This window comes from Sciurus carolinensis, chromosome 2, assembly GCF_902686445.1.
Source record: "Sciurus carolinensis chromosome 2, mSciCar1.2, whole genome shotgun sequence".
NCBI classification, from domain to species: domain Eukaryota; kingdom Metazoa; phylum Chordata; class Mammalia; order Rodentia; family Sciuridae; genus Sciurus; species Sciurus carolinensis.
The window spans coordinates 163,981,151-164,008,041 of NC_062214.1; the positions used below are offsets into that span (position 1 = coordinate 163,981,151).

Consider the following 26,891-nt stretch of genomic DNA (forward strand, 5'->3'; position numbering starts at 1 on the left):
TGTGCAACGGATCTCTAGAATTTTTCATCTTGTGAAACAAGAACTCTGTACCCATTAACTGCAAACTCTCAGTTTCCACACTCCTTGGAACCACCATTCTACTTTGTTTCTGTGACTCTGACTGTAGATACTTCATATGGACAGAATCAGACAGTATTTGTGCTTTGTGGCTGGCTTATTTCACTTAGCATAGAGTCCTGGAAGTTCATCCATGTTGTAGCTCTGGTAGGATTTTCTTCCTTTTAAATAAGAATAGCATTCCATGGTGTGGACATACCATATGTTCTTTATCCATTCAATCATGCATGGATATTGGGGTTGTTTCCACGTCTTGAATATTGTGAATAATGCTGCAATGCATGTGGGTGTGTAAACTTCTTTTACCTTTTAAAAAGAAAGCCTCAAATAGAAATGGAAACCATGGTCAGAGAAAGTCCAGAACTTGGATAAGTCCCTCCTGGGCCAGGGCAAGTCCAGTGCATGAACTCCTGCCCTTATCTTCCTGGCAGTGGGGGAGCCAGTCAGGGTCCCTTCTCCTGGGATGGTTGACTCTGTAAGCTGAAGGAACTGTGAGATGGGTTAGAATGGAAAGCATACAGAAAGGAACTGTGAGATGGGTTAGAATGGAAAGCATACAGAAAGGAGCAAGCTGGCATCACTTTGGCACCTGGTCCTCTTTGTGATCTAATCATCCATGGATATGAATGGCCTTTGCAGTATTTCCCACTGCTGGGTTCTCCAGCCATGCCCATACCAACCCAGGGCCCTGGTCTGGTTTTTGGTGTCTGTGAGTAGCTGGGATTGGAATTTAATGAAATAGTCCTACTCTCTTTCCCACAATCTCACTTTCATTCTTTTAGAAAAATTCCTGGGCCTGTGCCTTAATGTTGATTTGCAGGGCTAGATCAGGTCTCCCTGCGTTACCAGGACCCATCCACTTTGTCCATGACTGTCCTGATAGAGCAGATCCCTTTCTAGGCTGGAGGCTGTGGGTGGAGCCCCGCATCACTCCTGTAATCTGACTTGGATAGTTTCCCACTGTGTGAGTTGACAGCTTGTTCTTGGACAGGAAATTATTTAAGTTCCACTTTTCCTCTGATGATCTGGGAAGCATTCAGTTAACACATGTGAAACTGACATCCTGCAGGGACCTGGCCTTGAATGGGCTTTCGAGCTGGGATCCTCAGGCACAGCATGAGATACTTTCCATAGTAGCGGAAGAGTATGGGATGTGGGGTCTCCAAAATCATGAGGGAGTTTTTCCCTTGGGGCTATTGGAAGGTGTGGAAGTTATTTCCTTCCTCACTGGACTGTGGCTTTGGGGCCACCTGGTAGCCTCAGATGACTTTTTGTAAAGTCCTTTTTTACAGGCAGTGGCTTGCAGAGATGGGTGACCATTGCCAGAGTTCAGGCAGCTGCTGTGTGTAGGAAGGAGGTTGACATGAGGGGTCTTCCCCATTTCCCATTTAACACCATCTGCCTTTCCTGACATGACCACTGATTGGGATGTTCCGTTCCAAATGATCCTGCCTTTTTCCCTTCCAAGCCCTGGAAGTGGATGGAGGAAGGGTGTTCACTGAGGCTTGGTGTCTAATACATAGCTATTACTGCAGGTGGCTATTGAAGTTTTACATTAATTTCAATTAAATAAAATGAAAAATTCAGTCCCTTAATTGCACTAACCACATTTCAAGTGCTCAATAGCCATATGTGTCTAGTGGCTGTTATAATGAGTATTGCAGATAACAGAACACTTCCATTATCACACAAAGTTCTATAAGACATAGCTGAACTTCTCTTTTGACTGTGATTCTGATCTGGAGTGAGTGGAAGCTGCCCTTAGGTTGGGAACCCAAGAGCTCCCTGTCTATTGAGAATTCAAAGTAGAGAATGAGGACTGGGGACACAGCTCAGCAGTAGAGCACTTGCCTAGTATGCAAGGAATTGAACCCAGAACCACAAACACACAAAGCAGAGAATAAATAGAGTGCTTTGAGTACTTGATATTGAGACCAGGGCAGACCTAAGCTCCGAAATCTCATCCTTCTTGATTATGACATCTATAGTCCAGAAGTCACTCACCAGCCTCTTTAAAGTGAGTTCTGACCTGCAGCAGGAATTCTGCTCTGCTCACGTGTTCAACAACAAATCCACTTAATGAATTGGGCAGGGTGTGAGGCTGCAACAGCCTAACCTGCTCTTTGGATCTGATCCCTTTCCTAATGCATCTCCTTGGGTGTTTCTCCAGGAGCTTACCCTGCTTCAGGGCTCTGGCAATAGTTGCTGTTGTCTGTACACAGGCCTTCCTGAAATGCACCATGTTTCCCTGAGAAGAGTCTGACCAGGACGTTGGGAGGATGCAGGGATCTGGGAATTCTGTAACAGGGCTGAGACACAGCCTTGCCTTCTTCCCCAGACCAGCCCAAATTTGTCCTTTTAGTCTTTTGGTTCTACCCCACAGTACCAGGTATTCCCCACAATATGGCTAACTTTGGGACTCTATCAGTTAATCCACTTTATCTGCTTTGTCTGGTCTCCTGACAAGAAGCTAAAGAGAGAGACCAGAGACTTCTCTTTCCACTGGGATTGCTAAGCTCCAAGAGTATGAGTGTAGTGTTGACACAGTTGTCTTTCTTCCCTCGCACCGAGCACCAGCCTGTATTGTGGGTCTCAGTGAAGTAGGAAAAGGGAGAGAAAAGAGAATCCTGCAATATTCTCAGAGCCCCTAGTATCAACTGTGTCACGATGCTTTGCGAACTAATGTAACTCCATATTGGATTTCCCAGATATAACAGGCAATAAAAGTACTTTCTGCTTCAGTTAGTTTGAGTTGAGTCTCTGTCACTTGCAAACAAAAGAATCCTTTTTTGGGGGGTGTGGTACCAGAGATTGAACTCAGGGGCACTCAACCACTGAACAACATGCCCAACCAGCTTTTGTATTTTATTTAGAGACAGGATCTCACTGAGTTGCTTAGTGCCTCACTTTTGCTGAGGCTGACTTTGAACTCTTGATCCTCCTGCCTCAGTCTCTCAAGCTGCTGGGAGTACAGGCATATGCACCAAGCCCAGTCAAAAGAATCTTAATAAAAATTTATAGGTCACAAACTTTGCAGAGAGGAATCCTCTGCTTAAAGACCCAGTTTAGGTGCTTGCCTGAATACCGGCAAGGAATGGCCTTTCTGACACTGTCCTCTGCTCCTGATATTTCCTCTCCTCTTCAGCATCCAGCATCCTCCCCATCTCTCTAGACTCTGGTTAAGGGCCCCCACCTACAAAGCCTTCCTGGTCCAGCCCAGCAGTGAGCTTTCTACCCTCTGCCTTTTAGTACCAATTACTGAAGAGCTGTGAAGTCTTCTACGCTGTTTCCACTGTGAAGAAAGGCACTTTAAAGATATTGCTGCTCATAGTAAAATCTACAGGGTCAATGTCAGAGGTAGGGTGTGATGCTTTTGTGTCCCTGACAGAGGCCAGCATAATTCCTGGCACATAACAGATCTGGATGAATGTTCCGGAATTAGAAAACTTATAAGAATGATTTTTTTAAATTTCTTTTTTTTACAGACTACATTTTGATTCATTGTACACAAATGGGGTACATCATTTCGTTTCCTAAGAATGATTTTTTTTTTTTTTTTTTTTTTTTTTTGCAGTGCTGGGGCTTGAACCCACAACTCTACCAATTGAGCTACATCCCCAGCCCCCTGAGAATGATTTTAAGGTAGAAAACGGCTGAGACATCGCAGTGTGAGAGCAGCTGGAGTCGAGTCTATGCAGCTCTTCTTAGTGGAGAGACAAGCACTTGATTCAAGTACTCAGGATGGCCAATGCGCTGTGTTCCTGCATTAAAGCTATCTGGTCCCTTATGAAAGGACTCTGCCTGTCAGGGAGTGAGGATCGGGGAGGGGAGGCAGGAAAACAGGGATGGTTCGTCTGACTCAGCTCCTCTTTGGAACTTCAGAGGTGGCTCTCCCATGTTGTCTCCCAAGCACTGGTGTCCTCGTTCTAGTTACTCCTCATTCTGGAGTGGCACAGCTGGAGATGGCATTTCCTACCAGACATGAATCTGAATGGAGTTCCTCTATTTCCCAAACATCTTCCCCCTTAAAAAGTTTAGGATTTGCCAACATTGTAACTTTTTAAAATAATTGAAAGGTCTTTTGAGTGATGAGATAGTTGAAAAAAGCACATACCCTCATTCTTTGAAAGTCCACACTATTTGAATATGTCGTCTGTGCCCCAGTAGGCGCCTTTCCACCGGGCCACATGGAGGCGGGGAGGGAGTGGCACTCGTCATAGGAACCGCAAGATCCTCTCTGAGGAGGGGTGGCATTCTGACTCATCCTTAAGAAGGGAGGGAATCTCTTCCCTTCAGGTATGAAAATAGTCACATGGAAAATACAGTTTAGAAAATACGGGTCCTCAAATGTTTTCTCATTGTGTTCTGGTTTATTTATTTGATTTGGTTATATCTTTCTCTCCCAGGGCAATGCCATGTCATACTAAGTGTGCAATTCCCAGGAACCAGGACATTCCATAAGTGGCTATTGGGTACACGGATGGCTCAATGAATACCTACGTAGATAAACCAAGAATAACAACAAAAACACTAATGTTTGTTCAGCACTTACTATAGCCCGGGCACATGTTCAGTACCTCACTGATATATTATCTCATTCCTAGAAATGTGTATATGCAAAAATTACATAGGGTAAAATAATTATATTAGGTGACTTCTAGGGCTTCTAGGGCTTGGGAGCCTGGCACTTAGTGATCAAATAAAAATAACTTTATTGGTTAATCTTTTCTATGAGCTAGGAACTTTGCTAAGTTATAGAAATTTTCTCATTTAAAATTGAGGTATTGAGAGGTTGAATGATTTGCCTAAGGACGCTTTCGACTCTGTTGACTCCAAAATCTGTGCTCTGGAACACCTTGCTTCCAAAGATTCCGTAAAGTCCTCCGTGCCCCAGAAGGCGCCTTTCCACGTGGAGTTGAGGGAGGGAGGGGCGAGCGTTGTCATAGGAACAGCAAGATCCTCTGTGAGGAGGGGTGGCAGGCAGGGGAGGGGGGCTGAGGAAGGTTCTGAAGACAATTGCAGGGCTCCTGTCCACATCAGGTCTGCAGGGGCAGGAGGCCAAGTCCATTCAGTCACACTTAGTAAACCTCCGCTTTGTCCCCCAGAAGTGTAGGACAGGATGTTCTCTGATTTCCAGCAGCAAGATTATGAGGCCACAGGGCTGTGATAGTGTTTAAAAGTCTGTGGCTGTTGAGCGCAGGCCCTGCTTCACCTTTTATAGCCATCTAGCTGGAGACGTCACAAGCATTTAGAGACTTATGCTTTTTTTCCCCTCTTCTCAGCTTATTTATGACCCTGAACACATTCTTCCTTCAATTTCTGTCACTCATTTACCAGTCTCTGGAACAAATTTGTAATTCTCTTGTGAGCCTGGAAGGCTTTCTGGTGAATTTTAAGGTAATTCAAATCTAACTGGTTGAGCAGAGAATGGGGGCATTTCTTTTTCTCTTTTCTTTTTTGTAGTACTGGGGATTGAATGGAGCTACATCCCCAGTGCTTTTTATTTTTTATTTTGAGACAGGGTCTTGCTAAATTTCTGAGGCTGGTCTCCAACTTGCCATACTCCTGCTTTAGACTCCCAAGTCTCTGGGATTACAGGTGTGTGCCTCTGTGCCCGGTGAATGGGGGCACTTCTTTTCTTGGGTTTAGTTTGCTTAACTGCTCTCACTTCCACTGTTCTGGCTTAGTATCTGACTCCTCAGAAGCTTAGATGGGATATTTTGGTGGTAGAATGGTGGCTAAGAGCCCAGTTTAGGCTGTAGAGGGGCCTGGGTTCATTTCCTGGCTCTGTCTTGGGATGTGTGACTTGAATTCCCTGAGCCTCAGTTCTCATCTGTAAAGTGGGAAAGAACAAATACCAGCCTCAGAGGACTGTCGTGAGGGTGGAACCAGAGTGCTTAGGAAGCACTTAGCATGGTTCCTGGAACAATGTCACCCCCAATCTCCCAGGCAGGCCTATGACAACCACAGGCCTGGGATAAGGGTGTTTGGGTTACAGAATGAGAGGTTATAAAGCCAGGCTTTTCTCCCTAGACAAGCTTGAAGGCAAAGGATAAGAGACACTGTTGTAAGCTGAAAGGTCCAGTTTGGATTTTTTTAAGATGGTAGAATCCAAGATTTTTAGATGGAAAGAGATCCTGGAAATCCCCAAAGACCGAAAAGAACACAGCTTTGTTTCAGGAGAGTGACAAAGAGAGTGGGCCAGAGGGTCCTCCACAAAGTACCCGGCATGAAGAGATTGGAGGCTTTGATGGGAATGCCTGACAGCTAAGAATAGGATGGAACTGGGTAGGATCCATAGGTCCCATCACTGCTCAGGTGGAAGAAAAGTTACCATCCATCCTTGGGCAGATTGCTCCTTTCTCCTGGAGGAGTTGCTGATGACTTAGGAAATTGATGGTTCGGGTCCCATTGCCATAGTATGGTCATAACCAATCCATTTTCCTATGTGGTCTGACACAGAAACCAAGGGAAGAGGGTACAGAGCTAGTTCTCTTGGTTTTCTAGGCTCAGCAACCCAACAGAGAAGCCAGGGCTGGGAACTAACTCATAGGCCCCTGCCCAAGAGGAAAACATCAACAACCACAATTACCATCAGGAAGAACTGCCTCCATCTGCAAGCAACTGGGCAATTACTTGCTAATTAAGCTCTTATTAGTTTGTTTTCTGAGGGTTACAGTGTAGTGCTTGGAAGATGTGCCCTGCCCTGCTTGTCACTAAGGTAGAAGGTTAAACATTTCACATGAATAAAGATGGAATGCTTACATCTGACTAATATAACAGCCAGACCTATTCCAACCTCAGAAAGTCTTACAAATGGTGTCCTTTTATCTTTGGAGCTCTGGGAGGAATTACAGGGTTTTTCTTTTGAATTCTCTATAATTCAGGGGAGGAAAAAGAAGAGGAAGCACCAAGAGGAGAAAAGACACTGTAGAGGATGGATCTATCTCTTTTGTTTCTGGGTCACTTGCCTCTTGAGAATGCAGATTCCCAGGATCTGCATCAATTCTGAGCCAGAAACTTTTCAGTGATTCTTGTGAACACCCAGGCCTGCAAAGCTCAGGTAGAAGGAAAATCTTTCAGCAATATTTAACAACGTGGACCCATGAAGACCACCAAACAAACCAAACACCATTTCAGCTGGTAGTGTGATGGCAAAACCAGATCTGGTTATGAAATGAAATTACAAAAATATTTGGTAAGAGACCAATGACTGGGGAAGGGGTCAGTTCCATCCCCCTCTCTCTGCCTTTCTCCAGGAAGCCATGGGTCCCTACTTTTGGATTGTTAATAACTGCCTTAAGAGTCTGACCGCTCCCTCCTGAAATGTAATAGATGTCTGTGAAAAGAGCTGTTTCTTCTTCTCTGTTCTGTGAGCATGATTCACATTAGAGACCCTGCACAGGTCTTCAGCCGCATAGATTAGGGATTTTTTAAAAAAAGAAGAAAAAGCCCTAATGGTAGAATGGGTCCAAGATGATGTCAAATAACCTGTAAGTATTGTGAGAAACCGTGGATCAGGTCTCAGAATTTGGAGTTTTTGTTTTCCTCTGGGCCCGCCAGCATAAAATAAAGTTTGGAGTTCTCCCCTTCTCTGAGTGCAGTATGTATCATACACACTCCAGAAAACCTCTTTTGTTGTGTATGCTGGGGATAGAACCCAGGGCCTTATGCATGCTAGGTAAGTGTTCTACCACTGAGCCACATCCCCAGCCCTTTTTATTTTTTTATTTTGAGGCAGGGTCTCTCTAAATTGCTTAGTGCCTCACTAAGTTGTTGACACTGACTTTGAACTTGCAAACCTCCTGCTTCAGCCTCCTGAAATGCTGGGATTACAGGTGTAGACACTGTGCCCAGCTATTTTGATTTATTTTATTCTTTATTTTAGGTTGCCCAGGCTGGCCTTGAATTTGTAATCCTCCTGCCTGAGCCTCCCTAGTTGCTGGGATTAAAGGTGTATACCATGGGGGCTGGGATTGTAGCTCAGCGGTATAGTGTTTGCCTAGCATGTGTGAGGCACCGGGTTCGATTCTCAGCACCACATATAATAAATAAAATAAGGTCTATTATCATTAAAACAAATTAAAAACAAAAACAAAAACAAAAACAAAAAAAAAACCTCCCAGTTCCTGATTATAGATAGGCAAAATCACAGTCATTGGAACAGGTGTCCCCCATGTTTCCTTTGGTAGCAAGGCAATAAACCATCTTTAAAAAAAAAAAAAAAAAAAGGTGTATACCATGATGCCCAGCTCTAGAAATCTTTTACTTTAGCATGAAGCAGGGTAAAGCTTATCTGTACATGGAGATGCAGATAGAAAAAACAGTCCAAAGGCCAGAAGTCAGGGAAGGAAAAGCAAGCTTGGGTATAAATCAACCACAGAGTATCAAAGGCTGTCTCAATTGCCAACTGTAGTCTCAGGTGTTGTAAGTGCTGAGAAGGCCCCTTTATCTACTGATAAGAAAGGTGCACATAAGTGATCTCCAGAAGTGGTTCACATGGGGCTCCTTGGTTCTTAAAAACCACAAGTGATTGGCAAATGCTTTTGTTGTAGACACAAACTCAAACAAACAGCTCATTTCCTCTAGAGTGCCCCATTGCAGTAGTTGCAAGCTGAACCTGGTAAGGGAGGGAAGAAGTCATCTTCCTTCCCCCAAAGCTTCTTCCCCTTTCTGATGTCAATTTTTTTCTGACACTAAGAAGTCCAGATGAAGCTATAAATAAAGGACTTGAAGAAGGGGAGCCCCCATTCCCGGAGGCCACCACCCTCTCAGAGTTAATTACAAACCTTCCTTTTTACTTGTTTCAGGAAGCCTGGGGCCCAAGGCTTTGAATGGCTGAGTGTTCTAAGGCATTGCATTACAGTGATTCTCTAACTTCATATAGCAACCCCTGCTGAAATGCAGAGAATTGGGTCAGCCCAGGCCCATCGAAGGGTCTAAGATTCTGATAGATTCTGATTACTAGCAGCCCTAGTAACTCTGGATCAGGAGAGTAGCTCACACCTTTTTTGTTTTTGTTTTAAAATAATAGCTTTATTGAGACATATTTCAACCATTTAAGATATACAATTCAGCTGGGTATGGTGGTGCACTCCTGTAATCCCAGCCACTCCAGAGGCTGAGGCAGGAGGATTGAAAGTTTGAGGCCATCCCAGGCAACATAGCAAGACCTCATCTCAAAATAAAATTTAAAAATGGGATGGGAATATAACTCTGTGGTAGAGCACTTGCCTGGCATGCACAAGGCCCTGGGTTGGAGACCCGTATCCCTCCTCCCAAATTGAAATGTACAGTTCAGGTTGGGGTATAGCTCAGTGATAGAGCACATGCTTAGCATGCAGAGGCCTTGGGTGCAATCCCAGCAACCAAAACCAAACAAACAAATACAAACTCAATTCAGTGGCTGTTAGTATATTCAGAGTCGTGCAACCATCACAATATTTTAGAACATTTGTATCACTGCTAAAAAAGAAACCTGGACCTGTTTGCAGACACTCCCCATTCCCCCCAACCTCCCCCACCTCCACACCCAACCTTAGGCAAACAGTGATCTATTTCCCATCTGTATAGACTTGCCTATTCTGGACAGTTCATATAAATGGAATTATACAATATTTGGTCCTTTGTGTCTGTTTTTTTTTTTTTTTTTTTCACCCAGGAATCAATACTATTCCTTTTTATGGCTAAAGAAATACTCCACATGGGAGTAGACTTTTCCCCATTTTCTCTATATCTGATATACCACATTTTGTTTACTCATCAGCTGATAGACATTTGGGTTGTTTCTACTTTGGGACTATTATGGATAATGCTACTCTGAACATTTGTGTACACATTCTTGTTTAGATAGGTATTTCCATTTCTCCCAAGTATACAGGACTGGAATCGTGGGGTCATGCAGCAAGTACTGTTTTCCAAAGTAGCTGTACTATTTTACATTTCCACCAGGAGCACAAAAGGGCTCTAATTTCTCCACATTCTCACCAACTATTGTTATTATATATTTTTGCTTATAGGTATGCCAGGAAGGTTAAGGTAGTATTTCATTGTGCTTTTAATTTGCATTTACCTAAGGACTAATGATGTTGGGCATATTTTCTTGTGCTTATTGGCCATTTGTATATCTTTGGAGAAATATCTATTGAGATATGTTGCCTATTTTTAAACTGGGTTTTGTTCTTTTTTTTTTGTTATAGGTTTCTTTTTTTTTAATGTATTATAGTAAGTTCATCCTCAGATCTATTAGCAAACATTTCTCCCATTCTTTGGGTTGTCTTTTCATTTTCTTGATGTTCTTTGAATCCTAAAAGTTTTAAAGTTTGCCAAGTATAGCCAGGGATGGTGGCGCACACCTATAATCCCAGCAGCTCTGGATGCTGAGATAGGAGGATCGCACTGAGCGACTCAATGAGACCCTATCTTTAAATAAAATACAAAATAGGGCTGGGGATGTGGCTTAGTGGTCGAGTGCCCCTGAGTTCAATCCCCAGTACCAAAAAAAAAAAAAAATTTTTTTTGCCAGGTATGGTGCAGGCCTGTAATCCCAGCAATTTGGAAGTCTGAGGCAGAAGGATCACAAGGTTGAGGCGAGTCTCTGCAACTTGGTGGGATCCTCAGCAACTTAGAGAGACTTAGAGAGACCTTTTTATAAGATATAAAAAGGACTGGGGATGCAGCTTACCAAAAACAAAAAAATCTTTAATCTTTTGATGATGTTCAGTTTATCTGTTTTTCTTTTCTTCTGCTGTATGTGGTTTATGCTTTGAGGAACATTGCTAAAATGCTGGACACTGAAAGGCACTGACTCTTCAGAGCTTAGTGGGGTTTTTGTGGGTAGCCTTTGAGGAGGATTTCTCCCATGCTTGGGGTTTCATTCCTTCATCGCAGCAAACCATGGCTCCTTCTGGGAGCCAGGGAACAGAGCCCTGGGGACCTTCTCTGTGTTGGTATCCCCTCCCTCTCCTGAGGTCTACCACAATAGAGCAGCTGAAATGACAGTTTGGAAATGTCCTTTATTGTGAAAACTCAATGGCCTTTGTCTCTGGATTTGAAATTTTCATGCAAGTGTTGGCAGCCAAGAGTTAGGAAGGAGGAGGGGAAGAGAAAGAAACTCTGCCACTGGTTTCCATAGTGAGTCATCTTCACTCTTGGTTGTTTTGGTTTTCTCACCCATAAAATGGGGAGAACACCTCTATTTCCTGTGGGGGCGGGGTACTGTGAAGATGAATTAATCTGTATTTGTTAGGATACTTTGAGATCTGAGATTAAAGGCATTACTGAGATTCAAGGTATTATTATAATAATAAATGATTTAATAGCAGGGTGAGGTGACTGAAGCAAGAACTGGAAAGGAAGGAGAAAGGCTCAAAACGGTGGAGGGGCTGCAGCAGGGGGCCCCAGGTCCAAATCTAGATTTTTATTCCTGGAGGTGAGATTGTGTGATTTCTCACAAACTCTTTCAATTATTTTGTCTGACTTTATTGAGTGCTTCCTACAGGACTTCTGCCATAGGGAGATTATGATCTTTTCCGGAAATGTGTGATATAAATTAAACAATTAGAAACAATGCAAGACATTATAATCAAGTGCTGAATTGAACATAACAATTGTCAGAAAGTAGAGGTGGTGGTGATGTAGAGACAAGTTTTTCCCTTATGGTGACTCCCAGGTCTGCCACCACTAGCTAGATGGCCTTGCCTCAGTTTCTCCAGTAACTACAATTGTTCTTGTAAAGCGTTTAGAATAATGGCGAACACACAGTAAGCACTCAAATGTTGGACCCACCTGGACTCTTGACAGACTGTGCTTGTGGTTGGTCATTTAGATGATCATGGCCAAAGTTGCTCCATCCCTCTGAGCCTTAGTATCCTATCTATAAAATGGAGAAAAGTCTACTATGTTCCAAGGCGGCTGTGAGGGTGCAGGGAGACAGTGTATGTAAAGAGGCCCCACGCAGGGTAAGTGTTCACTAAAGGAGAGCTCTTATCACGGTCAGTGACACTATTACCTGCCCTGGCTGGTTTAGCCAAGGCGCAACTTTGGAAGTTGGAATTTGAGGTGGGCAGGGAGGGATTGGTAGGATTCAGGTGATCAGAGAGGCAGGTGGAAATAAAGGTGAAATCCTGAGGATGGCCTACCCCTGGAAAGCCGGAAGGGACCCGGACTTTTCACTTTTTCCTATAGCTCGGAGTCCTGCCGCCTGCGTGCAGTGGAGTCGCGGCGGAAGTTCATCACCGACGCCCCTTCTGCAATCTCAGGCGGTCACCTTTGCAGCTCGGCAGGCCTGGAACTGACACTCCCTCCCTGAGGAATGTGGCTCCCGCTTTCTGGGCCCGCCAGGCCGAGGGCCTCCCGCAGTCTGGAGCGAGGACGCGGGGTTGTCTTCACCCCACCCTCAGCCAGGATCCGGTTTCAAAGTCACCTGAAAGCCATTTCCTCCGCGCCGCCCCGCCCCGCCCCGCTCAGTAAATCACCTGGAGTTGCTTTTGCCCGGAGCAGCCTTTTTTTTTTTTTTTTTCCGGGGCAGTGGGTGGGGAGGGAGTTTGTGTTGTTCTAAAAGAACTCTATAAACCGTTTACTAGACACACTTTTCTGCACCTGGATATCAAATACACCCAGTGCTGCTGAGATGACCACTTCCAAGGAACTGGTGGTAGCATCTAATCAGTGGGAGTCGTTCCTCTTCTGGGGTCCCACCCTGGGCTCCTTTCTCCCGGGTTTGTGTTGGGACACCATCTTTATTCCAAGTTCTTTATTGATGAATTGTAACAGGTTTTTAGACCCAACCTGTTCCCTACCTTCACCCCCTCGTCAGCTTACAGGTGTGCACCTTTCCCTGCGCACATGATCCTTTACAGACACAAAGACAGAAGGTTCTGTTTGTGTTTTTCAAAACGGGGTCCTCTCTTATCACCCAGGTTTCTGCATCTTGTTTCCCCCGTAACAGTCCCTTGTGGAGTCCCCGCCACAAGTTATCAGCGTCTCTGAAGTTTGTGTTTACATTTGTTAAGGGTCACAGAGACCTAGTTTCGGTGAGGAATTCGAGATCAGCCTTTCAGATTCACAACAACAACCGAAGTGCCTGGCTCCGGTAGGATCAGGACCTGCACGTGCGATCCCGACGGTGCCTCACTGCAGAATGCCCCCTTTGCGGAGCCTCCTGTTCCCTGTCTGTGCAGTGGGAATGTCTTGTGTGTTCGCCGCTCTCTCGAAAGGCACTGATGTCAGGTCTGTGACACTAGTGTGACCCCCGCCACGACGTGCGACCCGGTAGCTTAGGCTGCCTGGGAAGGACTGACGACCGCGGGACCAACACCCTCGGGCCGCGCTCGCCCCACCAGCGGGCGTTAATCATTAGCCATGCCCGAGCCCCGCCGCGGCTGTTGCCTTCAGCCCGGGTCCCAGAGAAGGTTCCCCCGACCCCCGCCCAGCTGCCGATTGCTGGATTCCAGCCGCGGGCCCAAGTCTCCACCCACTGGAAAAATTCCTGGTCCGCTCCTCCCTCGCTCCCTCCCTCCCTCCCGCTGCAGCCCGGGCTCCGCTCGGCCCCGACTTCCTGCCGGGCTCTGGGAAGCCGCGCGCGGACTGGGATCCCCAGGGGCTGCGCTCGCAGCTGGCCGCGTAGCGCACCGCCGACCCTCTGGCAGTGGGCGGGAGCAGCCGGCAGCCTCAGCCCCTTCCGAGAGCGACTTTCAAACTCGCGCCGGCTGCCCGGCGCCACCTGGACAGCCCAGCGCGCCAAGAGCGTACGGAGCCAGCGGCGAGGCGACCGCTCGGTAAGCGTCCCTGGGTTCTCTCCTCTCGGTTTGCCCGTGTAGTCGCCGAAGTGGCAATGCCCAGAGTCAGGCTGGGTCCCTGCCCTCCTCGTGCCAGCCCCGGGCGGGGTGAGGACTTGGGCTACCCAGGAGGACCCAGGGCTGGGTTGGTTCTTTCCGGGGCAACCCTCCCAGAAGGTGGCTAGAGCCTGGGAGGGTCGTTCGAGGAGACATTTTCTGTCCTTTTACTCCCATCCCGGAAGAAAAAGGAGCGAGTGCCCCGGACGGCTCAGCGGAGGCTCAGTGTGAAATCCGGGAAGCCCGCGACCTGCGCCCACCAGCTCCCTTGCGCGCAGGGTCGCCGTGGGCTGGTCCTTGCCTCGGGCTGTGGACCTTTCTGGGGAAGGACACGAGCTTCTGGTCCCGTGAGTCCACGAGGTGCCCGCAGCCTGTTCCGGGTTGGTGCCACACGGTGTTCACTCTTGGGAATCCCAGCCCTCTGTCCAAGAGGGATTAGAGTGGGTGCCAGAAACTGGGTGTTGAAAGTACAGAGCCTCTGACTGCCACTGACTTGCCGGCCCTCGCCCATTCTTGCAATCGATGTGATCATTTGCAGGTCACTCTCAGCCCTTTGGTTTGGGATCTCAGGGTAAGGCGTGCAAACTTGAAATTATAAGTAAGTTGTTTTGGTAGCTACGTTTACTCTTTGGAACTCCTTTCGAAAACAAAAGGAAACATGGAGCTCGAAATGTAGTGGTTGGAGGGTAGGGAGTCTTGGCAGGGAGGTGGGCCGAGTGGAGAGCTGTAAGAGTTTCCCTCTGGAGGTCCCCTGGCTAAGCTTCTGGCAGATGTAGGGGCTGGTCCGCTGTTTCAAAGCCCCCAGAAGTTAACCCAGACTGCATCACCTTTTGAGGTGCTCAGGCCTGGGGGTTCCTAGAGTCTTCTCAGCGGTGCCTCTTGCACACAGCCCGATTATATGGCCCTTGCTCAAGAAATAATAAGCAGGGAGAGTAATGACAGCCCAGAGAGGGAGAGGGGTCACTCCTGCTGAGCACATCAACTTCCCTGGCCTTCAGGGAAGCACCTTTCCCGCCCCTTCTTTGCTGGAATGGGAGTGGGATTCTTCTCCACTAATCCCAAATGTCCCCAGCAGAAAACCTAGGGAATAAGGGCCCAAAGGTGAACCTTTTTTTCTGTAATTCATCCCTTCCCTGTGGTTCTGGGTTCACACCTGGCTGGCTGCTCCCTTCCCCTTTGTACACCTGCTGTTGATGCCCCTGCTGCTGCCTCTACTGTCCCCTTTGCTTCCTGGGGGAGGAGGCAGGTAGTTGAAGATGAAGTAAACCCCCAGACCAAGTCCCTGCTGCTGAGGGAGTGATTCATTTGAGTTACCATGGGGTTTTTCTGGTACCTTTTTTAGAAGACCCAGGGAGAGTAGAAAGAGCCCTGGACTGAGAGTTCAGCCTCAGTTTTTGCTATAGTCCTGGCTATACTGTATAGCATCAAAGGTTAGTATAGTGGCCGGGGCTGTAGGCCCCTCAGTTCAGCCTACTCCATTTACACAGGAAGGCAGCAGAGCCCACAGAGGTGAGGTGATTTCAGTTGTGGTCCCTGTTGGCCCAGTAGGGACCAGAGCTCTGATTTCCCCCCTGTTTAATCTGTTTCCTAACATGACCTGGACAATTCACCTGTCTTTTCATAGTTTCCACATGAATAAAGTGGGGTTACTTGCCTGCTTTTCTTTATAGGGGCTATGGTAAGGATCAAATGAAGCCTTGTGTATAGAAAAAAGAAAAAGAAAAAATGATGCGTGGTGGTTGGCAGGGGCCCTCAAGGGCTTTACAATTTATTGGACAGGTCCCATGTGTGCCCCAAAGAGACCGTAGACACCAGGAACCAAGGGTGGACGTTTACTCCCCTGGCTTATAATATCTCAGCTCTAGAGTAAACACTGGCCTTACCAAATCCACTGCTATCCCAGGGTCACTGTGTTTACACCAGAGCAGGCCAAAGGCCATGGCCTGAGGGATGGCCAGGGCTGTAGGGTGAGAGGGTCTGTTTTCCAGATGTATGGCTTGCCCCAGCACTTCCACCCCACTCTCAGAACCTAGCGAAGGCTCTGGCCCCAAGCCCAGGAGGTTGCCATGGGCCCTGGCTGTGGAAGGTTAGTTCTGAAGCTGTTCTCTGTTGTGTTGGTGGTGGAGGGGACTCTGGGTGATGGGAGGGTGTCGCCTTTGCAGCTGCACTGAGGGCTGTCTTCAACTCCTCATCCGTGCCCCTCCCCCCTCCCAGGCGCCCCTCTGGCCCAGGCCACTCACTACTCTGTCCGCCTCTCTGGCCAGCTGCATGTCCACAGGCCTTTTGTTCCAGAGCTGCAGCTTACCCTGCTTGGTGCCCTCCTATCCCACCAGAAGCCCTCAGGCTGGAGCCCTGGCAGCTGGAAATCACAACTGCCAGCAGGAAATCTCTTCTGGAACCCCCAAGGGACCTGGCAGACCCTCATTCCTCTTGCCAGGCTCACCTTGGGACCCCTACCCTGATGGATTCCCTCACTGTCTTTTCTCAGCTCTTTCCCTGAATGGGACATATCATCCCCTTCTTCCTATGCTTGTTCGTGCCTCTTAATTCTATTTTATGTGTTCATTCAACAGTTATTTATTTAGCACCTATTATGTATAAATGCTAGACTTGGACACAGCAGTGAACAAAATAACACTATTCAACAACCATTGACCTTTCAGAGCTGACTTCTAGTGGGGGAAGCTGACAATAAACAAGATAGATAATAGACATATAGGGCGTGTTAGTGATAATCAGAAAACTGTGATAGGGAAGGTAGACATGAATTGTCATGAAGAGGTGAGATGACAGTTTAGATGGCCAGGAGATGTTCCCCCAAGGGAGGGACTTTTTTGCTGATGCCCAGAGGAGGTATTTTTCCTGCAGTTCTGATTTCCCTTCCTTGAATCCCAGGTCAGTATGTGCTGTGGCACTTAGGGGCAGAGTTTGGAGTTGGACACATCTGGGTTCAGATCCTGGCTTGGCAGTTCACTAGCCTCACAGCTGCTGACTGGGCACTAAACTCCTTTGAACCCGTGTTTCTCACCTGTAAAATGAAATTAGTCATCAGACCTACCACATGTAGCATTGTGAGAATGAGCAATGAAGTAACATGTGTTCGATGCTTAGCAAAGCCAGTACAGGTGTCCAATAAATATAGCTGGATTCTGCAGGAGTGGCATGGTATTTGGTGTCAGTGTGAAGGACTCTGGATGAGGGTTTTTCATGTCAAGTACGGGGCAGTGGAGAATTGCAAGGTCATGAAAATGAAAGACCTGAGTGACTCCTTCCTAGTAGTGAGCCTTTTCTACTCTATCCTCGATTGTGAATAGTTGAGGATGCAGGACTCCCAGATGTGTGCTGGCCCTTGCCCTTGTGATAGATAGGGACCCAGGGCAGCCCTGACCCTCTCTTGCTCTGGAATTCCCCCGGTTTGCAACCAATGATGAATCACACCTTTGTCCCTGGCCTCCCCACTTAGCTTCACAGCTGCAAGGCTGGCCGCCCCTCCCCTTAACCTTGTGTGGATCAGTTATGCTGGGGGTGGGAACAAGGAGTCTAGAGGGAGAGGGGCAGATGGTGGGGGGAGCTGTGCCAGCAAAGCCCACAGGTGGCAAGAGGATTCTGATGGAGACTCTGAGGCAGCCCTGACAAGACCTTCGACATAGGTTCACCAGTGGTCAGAATTAATTGATTAATAACTTTTGACATGGGGACTCACTATTTTGCCCAGACTGGTCTCCAGCTCCTGGGCTCAGGTGATGCTCTCAACTCAACCTTCTGTCGTAGCTGGGGCTCAATATAGGCATGTGCCACCATATTCCAGATTTTTTTTTTTTTAAGGTACCAGGGTCCCTCTACCACTGAGCTATATCCCCAACCTCTTTTTTATTTTTTATTTTGAGACACGATTTCCCTGAGTTGCCCAGAATGGCCTAGAACTTTCAATCCTTCTGCCTCAGCCTCCCAAGTTGCTGGAATTCCAGGCATGTGCCACTGTACCCAGCGATGCCCCAGAATTTAAAGAAGCAGAATGACCGACATAGTGAGAACACAGGGTCAGGCCTGGCTAGCTCCGAACTCTTTCTGCCTAGCCCCTCTGATGAGTCTCTTCCCCTCTCAGAACTGGAGGCCTCAAAAGGGTGTAATCTAAAATGCTGTTGTCAAAATTTGTGGTGAATGGTTTCCTGGGGGCCCAGCCCTGGCGCAGGAAGTGAGAGACTGTGGTGGCAGGCAAGCCCAGGGAAGTGGTCATCAACCAGACCACTCCCTCTGAGTGCCTACCGCGCGGGACAGCCAGGCAGGCCCTGTGATGAAAGAACTTTCTGAGCCTGTCCGCTGGGGTAAAGCTAGATATAATCTGCCTTCAGAGGAAGTTGGAGAGAGGGCCCTGTGGAGCCTTAAGCAAGTTTGCGATGTTGGGTGACTTGAAGTCAGGAGAAAGGAAACCTGGGCAGGGCCAGAGCTGTGATCAGCAGTATACCCATCTGGCGAAGCTGGCAGTCCCTGTGGCCTTGCCTGCTGGGGCTGAGTTCCGTTAGTTTTATTTGATTAGAAGCACTCAGAGGGCAGGAACTGGGCTTGGCTTGTATTGGTTCCCACTCCGAGAGCAGTCTGGGTGTGGTGCCTTTATCTGTTCCAGCTTTCGTTCCACTGTGCCAGGGACAGGAAGGCAGTGGTAGGGATCAGGTCCAGCCTGGGTGAGCGGCTGCCACCTGTGAATGCAAGCAAAAAGGTCAGAGGGGTTTTGTACGGTTCTCTTGGCTGACTTCTGGAGAAGGAGTCCAGATTCAAGCTCAAGATCTGGATTTTGAGGGTTGCTACTCTCTTCCATGTTAAGTGGATTCTGGGGCTGAACTCAGAGCCTGAACAGTGTTCTGGTGGACACCATGGTGGTTGTGCATGTGGCCTTCTGTGGAACAGCATTTGCTTTGTTGTTGCTAGTCTGAGGTGAGCTGGGAGGGAGGGCTGTAAGAGGAGTGAAGTTCATTTTGTCATGATAACAGGATCCCAAGAGGAGAGATGGGTTTTGCAAGCACCTGGGAGGTCTTAAAAACTGTATCCTTTACCCCTCAGGCTGTGAGACTGTGCATGAACCAGAGGCTTTTGACCAAGAGACGGCAAGTGTTTGTTGAAAGGAAAAGGAACCAGTGTTCGTTCCTCCAGCGCATTCTGCACCCCCAGCACCTGTAGCATAGTAGGAATTCAATGAATACTTGTCAGATGAGCAAACTGCTACTGTGTGACAAAACCTCAGGAATTAAAGAAATGTTCATGTGCTTCACAAATGTTCTACTCCTGCCTGAAAGTGGCCAGGATATAGGATTCTAAGAAGTAAATCTGTGGTCAGTTGGACTGACGTGGGGCAAGCAACCCACATTCCTCAAGCCTACAAAAGTGTGAGAGAATTTGGAGTTGGTGGAACCTGTCTTCCCAGGCTTGCTGCACAGTTTGCCACCATGCAAGTTGGGCAGGAAGTGACAGCAGGTGTGCTTATAGTCTTGGAGATATGTCCCATAATATCCTATAATACTTCTCCAATCCTAACCACCTAGCAGTTACCCTGCAGCCTTGGTTAGGTACATATAGCCAAGAATGCCTTGCATCAGGCGAGGACTCAAGTTCCTGCGAAAGTCACACCAGCCTCCTCAGACCCCTTGACTCCCTACACCCCTCATGCCTGGTGCTGGGGTTGGAACCCAGGGACACTCTATCACTGAGCTCCATCTCTGACCCTTTTTATTTTTTACTTTGAGATAGGGTCTTGCTAAGTTGCTGAGACTGGCCTTGAACTTGTGATCCTCCTGCCTCAGCCTCCCTTGCAGGGATTATAGGTGTGCACCACCATGTCCGGCCTATTTAACTTTTACATGTAATCATTGTCATCCTATTTCCAAGCCCACGGCAGATAGAAGCAGCACGTGAAAGACGGTAAAGAAGCCAGAGAGGGCAAATGACCGCAGCGTAGTGAGAGTTGGCAGTGAGAGCAGGCTGTGATCAAAACACTAGGAAAACAACTCCTAGTGGAAGAGCCCGGGGTCATTTATTTAGGGGGAATGGCTTGGCACACTTTCCACCTCCAGAATCATCAGTGTGATAATAGATGTTCTGCTGGTAATTGTAAGCCTGAGTCACCAAGAAAAGGCTGAGTGATGTTCCCTTGACTCTGTTTAGGATGGCAGGGAAGTATAAATATATTTTAAAAGATTTCCAGTCAGACTGATTAAAAATTTCAAAGGTATTGATAATTGGGTAATAATGTCCTAAATCCTCTCAATAAGGCAAAATAAGTGGTGTATCCTTTCCACAGATAGTGAACTGAGTCCCTATAGGTCTGGTAAACTTATCCAGGACCACTCAGCCAACATTCTGGGAAGGGTGAGGTTTGAATTTTCTCTTCTCTCTCTCTTTCTCCCCCCCCCCCCTTGTCTCCCCCTCTCTCATCTTTGAGGAGGGTAGGGGTAGGGGCTGGTGCTGGGGATGGAACCCAGGGCCTTGTGTGAGCTCAGTTCTGTAGCACGGAGCCAGCACGGCAGCCCTAGGTGGGGGATTCTGAGTAACTCTGGATTATGTGCTGTTAGCATTGCTTCAGACTGTTTTGACACTTTGAGTGCTCTCTCTCTTGTGACACTTTGGGCACTCCCTGCCGCCCCCAGGTGTGCTCTTCCAGTGAGCTAGATCTCCAGCCCTTTTTAGTTTGAGACAGGGTCTCATTAAACTGCCCAGACGGGACTCAAACTTGCTACCCTGCAGCCTGTTTCTGAATTGCTGGGATTACAGGCGTGCACGACCACGCCCAGCGGCGCTCTTCAAAGGAGGCATTCCGAAAGGCTCCTTGTCCACGGGGGTCCAACTGGCCTAGGTGTGCCTGACTGTAGAGCAAGGATAGGTTCAGCCTGAATTCAGTTCCACCCTAGCAGATTGTCAGTTTTCCCAGAGAGCTAGCTCTTGCTGTAGTTGAAATACGAATGCTTTCAAACATTTACATATAAAAGCACCTACTTAGGAGCCACACTTTCTCGAACTTTCTCTCTCTCGGAGGCCGGAAATGACAGGGAGGAGTGCAATTTCAATAATCCTAGGCCTCTTTCCATCAGGAGCTTTGCTTGGGTTCTGAATGCTGCTGACCAGACACCCAGCTGTACAGTCTTGTTGGTTGTTAGCTGCTTAGGGACCCCTGCGCCACCTTCCAGATTCGGCAGATGTTCATTTTCCATATTTTCCTCATTTATTATAGAGATAAAATGTTACAGATGCAACCAAAGCTTTTTCTCCCTAATCCTTTTTGCTTCCCTCCCTCCTCAGAAATAACATATCCCCCTGACATGGGGTTTATCATTCCTATGCATGTCTTTATGTTTTAAAATGTTATTTATAAGTTATTCATGGTATCATGTTATCTTAATTTTGACACATATAGAATTGTGTTGACTGTATTCTTCTTGGACTTACATTCTCCTTTTTTTTAAAAAATCCAACCTTGTTTGCAATTTATCTACTTAAAATTAGGTCATTCTTTTTTTTTTAATTAAAAAAAAAAATTGAAATTTGTTCTAATTAGTTGTACCTGACAGTTGACAGTATATATTTTGATAGAGCATACATAAATGGAGTGAAATTTCTTGTTTTTCTGATTGTACATATTGTAGGATCACATTGGTCATACAGTCATATGTGTACATGAGGTAATAATGTCTGTTTCACTCTATCCTCCCTACCCCCATGCCCCTTCCCCTCCCTTCACTCCTCTCTACCTAATATAAAGTAACTCTATTCTTTCCTACCGTCCCCCCACCCCACAATTGTGAATTAGCATCTGCATATCAGAGAAAATATTCAGCCTTTGGTGTTTTGGGTTTGGCTTATTTCGCTTAGCATGATATTCTCCAACTCCATCCATTTACCAATAAATGCCAGAATTTCATTCTTCTTTAAAGCTGAGTAGTATTCCATCATACACACACACACACACACACACACACACACACAATTTTCTTTATCCATCAGTTGAAGGGCACCTAGGTTGGTTTCATAGTTTAGCTCTTGTGAATTGAGCTTCTACAAAAGTTGATGTGGCTGCGTCACTGTAGTATGCTGATTTTAAGTCCTTTGAGTATAAACCGAGGAGTGGGATAAGTGGGTCAAATGGTGGTTCCATTCCAAGTTTTCTGAGGAATCTCCATACTGCTTTCCAGAAGGGTTACAACCTTTTGCATTCCCACCAGCAATATATGAGTGTACCTTTTTCCCCACATCCTTGACAACATTTATTGTTGCTTGTATTCTTGATAATTGCCATTTTAATTGGACTGAGATGAAATCTTAGTTTTGATTTGCATTTCTCTAATTGCTAGAGATGTTGAGCATTTTTTAAATATGTTTGTTGATTGATTGTATTTCTTCTGAGTGTCTCTGTTCAGTTCCTTAGCTCATTTATTGATTGGGTTGTTTGGTGGTTTTTTTTGGTATTGTTTTTTGAGTTTTTTTATATATCCTAGAGATTAATGCTCTATCTGAGGTGCATGTGGTAAAGATTTTCTCCCAATCTACAGTCACTCTCTTCACATTATTGTTTCTTTTGCTGAGAAGAAGCTGTTTAGGTTATTCGTTTTAACTGCTCTGTGGCATATTGTGTGATTTTTATCACAGCTCTGTTGTTGATAGACATTCAGATTGTGTCCATGTACTCACCCCCTGCAGAAAATTCTGAACAGAACATCCACACGCCAGTATTCTGTCCTGTAGACCAGCAGGGGGATTACTGCATCCTAAGCATGGTTTTCAAAATACTTCCAAATAATGCCCCCCAGTGATTTGTAACTCATATCTTACTAGAAATATGAGAGCTCCTATTTCACTAATATTTGCATTGTCTTTTCTAATCTAGGAACTACAAAACAATATTTTCAAATTGCTTTAAAAATTAGCACTTTGATGCTAATTTAGGGATGCTCATGTCTGTTGGCTAATTGTTTACTATTCCATCTTAAAATTTTTTAAATCAGCTAATACTTTATACGATTCAAACTCTAATAAAAGGGAATACAGTGAAAAGTCTCCCCCTGTTCCCTAGTCATGAAGCTCCCCACCCTAGGACATGATAAGAGTTTCTTAGGTACTTTTTCAGAGTTAATTCTATACTTTACACATTTTGTGTGTGTTGAGGGGTACTAGGGATTGCACCAAGGGGTGCTCCACCCCAGCCCTTTTCATTTTTTTTTTTTTTAATTTTGAGACAGAGTCTTGCTAAGTTGCTGAGGCTGGCCTCCAGCTTTCAATCCTCCTACTTCAGCCTCCTGAGTTAGTTAGATTATGGGTGCACAGGACCATGCCCAGCTCTTTTATGCATTCTTAATTGCCATTATCTTTTTCTCTTTGATTTATAGGGGTATGTGTGTATGTTTATATATATACACATATATACCTATGTATAATGCATATATATATATATATATATATGTATATATAATATATATTTTTTGGTTTGGGGGAAGGTACTGGGGATTGAATCAGGGGTGCTATACTGCTGAACTATATCCCCAGCCCTTTTTTATTTTGTATCTTGAGACAGAATCTTCCTAAATTGCCGAGGCTGCCCTTGAACTTGCAATTCTCCTGCTTTAGCCTCCTGAGTCTCTAGGATTACGAGTGTAGTACGCCTCCATGCCCGCCCTATATACCTGTCTGTTAATTAATCTTTTTGTGGATTATATACAGTTTCTACATATAAATATTCATAGTCTTAACCTTATTAAATAATATCATTTTCATGGGGACTTTTTAGTTTTAATGTCATATTTACCAGTCTTTTGTTTGTACTTTGTGTCTTGTTCTTCTTTGGTCTGGGACATGTGTGAGGCCTGGAGTTTGATCCCTAGTACTGCAAAAACAGAAAAGGAAAAAACATCTTTTCCCTACTCTGATATTATAAATATAGCTCTTAGGATATTTTCTCATACATTCAGGTTTCGCCTCTCACACTTACCTTCTCTGTTCGACTGGAGTGTATGCATCTATGTGACAGTGGCTTCTCCACTCTGGCTGCTGGGGAAGGCCTCTGGAGGAGCTTTATGAATGTCCTGATGCCTGAGGCTGCTCCAGATCAGACCAGCAAGAGGGAAGTGTCTTGAGCTGAGGCCCAGGCCCGGTTAGGAAGTACTCAGGAGGCTTTCCGGGTAGCCATGATTGAGGGCTACCCAGTCTTCTAGGGTGGAACTGATTTCATTTTTTCCAGAGGAGTAGCCAGTTTTTCCAGCATTGATTATTAAATGGTCTATATTTTTTCAATACTTTTTGCTTTCAATATTTTTTCTTTCTTTAATTCCTTCTTTGTAGTTTCATTGAGATTTATTTCACACATCTTAAAATTCACCCAGGTACTGTGTATATACGTCATTGGTTTTTAGTATATTCACAGAGTTGTACAACCATCACTACTATCTGATTTTGTAACTTATTTTTATTTTGTGGTACTGGCTTTCTTCCAGCCCCCCACCTTTTTATTTGAGACAGGGTCTCACTAAGTTGCTGAGGCTGGCCTCAAACTTACCATCCTCCTGCCTCAGCCTCCCAAGTAGCTGGGGATATAGGCATGTGCCACTGTGTCCTAGGCTGCATTATCGTACATTCCTACTGACAATGTACAAGGGTTCTGGTTTCTCCAAATCCTCCTAGATACCTGTTATTCATTATTTTGATTTTAGCCATCAGAGTGGGTATGAAGTGGTATTGATTGGGGTTTTGATTTGCATTTCCCTAATGACTGATTTTATTGAGTATCTCTTCATGTGCCTATTGGTCATTTCTATATCTTCTTTGGAGAAATGTCTAATTGAATTTTTTGCCCATTTTTAAATTGGGCTGTTTGTCTTTTTTATTGTTGAGTTGTAAGGGTTCTTTATATATCCTGGATATAAGTTCATTGTAAAGTATTTACCTTAAAGATATTTTCTTTTATTTTCTGTAGTTAATCTTTAAAAAACAATTTTTTTTGGGGGGGGGAGCTGTGCTAGGGATTGAATCCAGGGCCTTGTGCATGCTAGGCAAGTGTTCTACCACTGAGCTGTACCCTCAGCACAAAAATTTTTAATTTTGGTGAAGTCCAATCTTTCTAAGCTTTTGACTATCTAAGCCAAGGAACCCTTGGTCACCCAAGGTCACAAACACTTACTCCTATCTTTCCTACCCAGAGTTTTATAACTTAAGCTCTTTTATTTAGATCTGTGATCTATTTTGACATTTTTGTGGGTGCTGTGAGGTGGGTGTCCACATTCATTTTTTTTTTTTGCATGTGAATATCCAGTTTTCCCAGCACCATTTGGTGAAAATACCATTCTTTCCTTATTGAATTATCTTGGCCCCTTGTTGAAAATCAGTCAACTATAAATGTGAGGCTTTATTTCTGTAAAATAATATATAAATGTGTATCTTTATTATAAATGTGTATCTTTATTTCTGTTCCATTGATGTATATATATGTTCTTAGGTTAGTACAGCACAGTCTTGATAACAGGAGCTTTGTAGTGAATTTTGAAATTGGAAAGTGTTTTATTTTTTAAAAGTTTTTTTCAGACCTTCTAGTGTCTGTTACATCTTCTGACTCCCTTGTGATGGTCTGCTTCCTCATGTGGTTCATAATTTGTAGATTGAGCTCCGCTTCATTGGTTGCAGGGGGAGGAATTCCAAAAAGCAAGATATTTTGGAATTCTGCTCTTCCAGATGATGAGATCTAGGCTCATAATGAGTGAGTGGAGGTTTGAGGTGGGACAGTGGACAAGATGGCTGGAAGGCTCTCTCCCCAGAGCTTTGCATGTCCTGCTGCTTCTTACCATACAGGTCTCAGCTCAAGAGTGGCTTCTGCAGAGCCTTGACAGACTACCTTCCTATCAAAGTTCCCATGCCCCTGTCCCACTGTCTTCCCTGCTCCCTCTTCCTCATAGCAATTAGCCCTACCCAGAAATATGTTAGGGAGTGGGGTATAGCTCAGCGCTCAGAGAGCACTTGCCCAGCGTGTGAAGGCAGTTGGATCTCCAGCACCACAAAAACAAAACAAAACAAGTCCAGGAGAGTGGGGCACTCCTGTAATCCCAGGGACTCTGGAGGCTGAGGCAGGAGGATTGCAAGTTCAAAGCCAGCCTCTGCAATTTAGCCAGACCCTGTCTCAAAATAAAAAAAAAAATAAAAAGGGCTGGGGGTCTTAGCTCAATGGTAAAGCAAACCTGGGCTCAATCTCCAGGACCAAAACAAAAACAAAACAGGATCATATTAATTTGTCTGCCAGTTATGGCTGTCTTCCCCACTGGGGCGTAAGCTCTATGAGAACAAGGATTTGTCTTTTTCACTACCGTGTCCTCAGCACCTGGCATATGGTTTATGCTGTCAATAAACATAGGTGAGTTCCAGTAGTCTTCCCTTCAGAGAGGAGGGTATCTCAGCTCTGAGCCTGTGATTCAGTCTGGACTGAGCCTGACCAGGCGGTAGGGAGGAGCAGCTTGGCTTCCAGTCCCAAACCTCCACCTTGCCTCCACTGGGGGTGCCTTCCTGTCCCAATACAATCACCCACAGACACCATCTTTCCTGTGTGCTTTGTTCTGATTCTGGTATGTCTTTACACAGCTGCCAAAATTGGTAATAGAAGGCTGGGGAGGTAACACAGTGGTAGAGCACTCTCCTGGCATGCTTGAAGCCCTCGTTTCGATCCCCAGCCCTGGGGGAAAAATGGGAGTAGGGATTTGAGTGTGAAAAGACCTCGGGAGAAAGGGCACAGAACTCTGGAGGACCTGACTTGCCACTCTGAGGCGTAAGGAAAAGTGACCGAGCAGTGTAGGATAATGACCGCTGGGCTCGCTGAACCAGGGTGCAGATAAGCACCCCGTGGTGAGAGTGGGATGGACAAGAACAGCCAGTCTGTGCCCTCCTCAGCCTTGCTCCCACAAGTGGTTTCTGGAGGCTTCTTACAGGTAACTTAAAGATGAGGTAGAATTCCCGGTGACTCCA

The 26,891-nt window shown here is 45.8% G+C and overlaps 1 protein-coding gene across 3 annotated transcripts in view; it reads left to right on the forward strand.

Moving 5' to 3' along the window:
- Nucleotides 1-13,348: 13,348 nt before the first annotated feature.
- The window catches only part of Plekhg3 (pleckstrin homology and RhoGEF domain containing G3), a 42,959-nt gene continuing 29,416 nt past the window's right edge, over nucleotides 13,349-26,891 (forward strand). Inside the window, exon 1 of one of the 3 annotated variants that reach the window (XM_047541380.1) lies at nucleotides 13,349-13,856. The gene's annotated coding sequence lies outside the window, so the exon portion shown is untranslated. Of the gene's footprint in view, nucleotides 13,857-14,241; nucleotides 14,261-15,980; nucleotides 16,000-26,891 lie in introns of those variants that run through there. The other 2 variants (XM_047541382.1, XM_047541383.1) reach the window with 2 other exon arrangements.